The sequence below is a fragment of the Octopus bimaculoides genome, chromosome 15 (genome assembly GCF_001194135.2).
Source record: "Octopus bimaculoides isolate UCB-OBI-ISO-001 chromosome 15, ASM119413v2, whole genome shotgun sequence".
Taxonomy (NCBI): domain Eukaryota; kingdom Metazoa; phylum Mollusca; class Cephalopoda; order Octopoda; family Octopodidae; genus Octopus; species Octopus bimaculoides.
The window spans coordinates 32,528,483-32,531,134 of record NC_068995.1 but is presented as its reverse complement, the minus strand read 5'-3'; the positions used below and the strand labels follow the sequence as shown (position 1 = coordinate 32,531,134).

General features: G+C 35.0%; 1 protein-coding gene across 2 annotated transcripts in view; it reads left to right on the top strand.

Moving 5' to 3' along the window:
• Window positions 1–1,080: 1,080 nt before the first annotated feature.
• Window positions 1,081–2,652, top strand: part of LOC106878220 (uncharacterized) — a 43,557-nt gene continuing 41,985 nt past the window's right edge. Inside the window, exon 1 of one of the 2 annotated variants that reach the window (XM_014927371.2) lies at window positions 1,081–1,169. The gene's annotated coding sequence lies outside the window, so the exon portion shown is untranslated. The remainder of the gene's footprint in view (window positions 1,170–2,652) is intronic. The other variant, XM_014927373.2, reaches the window with a different exon arrangement.

Below are 2,652 nucleotides of genomic sequence, written 5' to 3'. Positions count from 1 at the left end.
GTGCAAGACATTGTAAATCTTTGGCTGGGCTAAAAAGTCACATTCGATCACAGCACCGTTAAGTTAAGCTTCGTGCAATGGCCATACTCGATAACGAGGGGGAAGCCATCATATATATATATGTAATGGTCTTCTTTCAGTTTTCTTCTACCACATCCACTCACAAGGCTTTGGTCAGCCCGAAGTTATAGTGGAAGACACTTACTGAAGGTACCATGTGGTTGGGAAGCAAGTTTTTTACTACACAGCTATGCTTGCGCCAATGGTCAAATTATAAGGAAGAGAGTTCTAAACAGACTAAAAAATAAAATGCAGAATAAAGTAAAATAAAGCATTTAGAGATAATAAAATGATAAGGAGGTTAAGACTGACCACTTCAGTACTTATCAACCGTTTCCTTGTCTCTTTTAAGGTAATTTAGATCCTTAAAAAAGGCAAGAAAACAGTTGATAAGCACTGAAACCAGATGTGACCAGGTGGACAAATTAAGCACAGTGACCCACCAGAAGCACCCAGAGCTTACTAATTACATGGGTATTCTCTTTCATCAGGACAATGCCATACTGCACACGTCTTTGCACACGTGGCATATATTACTGGGGCTTGGCTGGGAAGTTTTGATTCATCCTCCATATTCACCCGCCTTTGTGCCTTCAGATTTCCACCAGTTTCAGTCTCTTCAGAATTCATTGAATAGATAAGGTGAAAAAGGTGTAAAAGTTCACCTGGAAGAGTTCTGCCGGTAAAGACAGGAAATTCTTTGAGCAGGAAATAATGGATCTGCCGGCAAGAAGGCAGAAGATACTGAAACTAAGTGACAATTATATCTTTGATTGAATAAATCGCAATATGTTTAAAACTTGTGTTTATTTTTCTTTAAAAATAAACTGAGAGAACTTTTTACCCAACCTAATATATTTATAGTCCCTCACAAAAATAGAATGTTAGTTATGGATACTATACTTGCAGTGCAAAATTAAAATCAACATGCACTCTTATCGACCTCATTAACTTCGCTTTCTGCCATTTTAGTTATCGGCATTGTTACGTCAACGACGATAATCCTTATATGACGTCATTTCTCACCTCACAATTCGGAATATGCTCCATTGTCTCTGCATATTCATAAATTACTTTTCCGGCTTTCCCACTGGTTGCATTTGCTAAGCGTAAGTAATTCATATAAAATTTATTTTCTTAGCCATTTCAATAATGATTCAACCTGCCAGAAATAGCGGCCCAATTTCTTCAAATCACACCCTATCACGAAGGAAATATTTGACATTATCTTACAGAAAAAAAAAAAAAAAAGATCTGGAGCTTCACATTGTAACACATTTCATAATAAGCCCGACAAAATATTGCATTTAGCCGTGAGATGGGTCACTGTTGGAAGGCTTTTGACAGAAGGTCTGCTCTATCATCAACATCAAAACAACAACGCTGAAAATTATTTTTGACTTCAGATTTTGTCATTGTTGTTCTGCATTGTTGTTGTTGCTATTTAACTTCAAGGCGGCCCTGATCCATCAAACCTATGATTAGAATACTGAAGCCAAGATCATCACGTGGATTTTCAGTAGTAGTGTAACTCTTATTTTTTAGACGGTAGAGTGTGGTTGGAAGGAGATTCTGTCACTATTCCTAACTGGCCTAGCGACCACGAGGAGGCTTTGGCATTTATTTATAACATTCTCTGCATTTTTGTACACTTTGTTGTTTGTTTCTCTTATTTTACGACAGCCAGAGAAAAGTGGCTGTGTTTATGACGTTTACAGGTTTTCGACACTGGCAAAATTGATTAATTAGTATTCAACTTGAAAATCTGTAGTTGTTTATCTGTAGGTCAGCTCTGATCCTGTAAATCTTTGATCAAAAAATTTCAAACCGTGACACTCAAGGAAGAAAATGGAGAAGATATTCAATTGAGAAACATCTGCAAGATCTATTTATTAATTACAATCATAGGAATAAATAAATAAATGAATGAATGAATGAATGCAACTCTACTCTTACAGCTGTTTCTACTGTGGGGGTCCCAAAGTTGACATCATGCAAAAATTATACAAAAATGGAACCCCAAAGCTTCATCGGAGAGTATCAGAGAGACCATTATGGACTCTCTGATGAAGCTTTGGGGTTCAATTTTTGTATAATTGTTGTATGATGTGTCAACTTTGGCGGGCTGGATCCCCAAAGTAGAAACATCTATAAGAGTAGAGTTGTACTTATTTATTTATTTACTTATTTATTCCTATAATTGTAATTAATAAATAGATCTTGCTGATATTTGTCAATTGAATATCTTCTCCATTTTCTTTTTTGCCTTATAAATTCTGCATAAACGTTTGTTTACCTCCACTTATACCTATTATTCAATTGTACTATTGCCATGCAACAGCAAGCGTTTGGATATAAATAGGTATAACGCAAGTAGTATATTGGATATTGATTATCCCTTAGATGGTTGTCTAATCTCTGACTAATATTTACGTAATTATATATATATATATAATGAAATAATTATTATGAAGCACTGTGTAGAATATATTGTATAAAGGATCGTGGGTAAGGGCAGAACAATGCGAAGTAAATGCAAAGCAAATCATTAAAAACAAATATATGAATTAATGTATATATATATATATATAT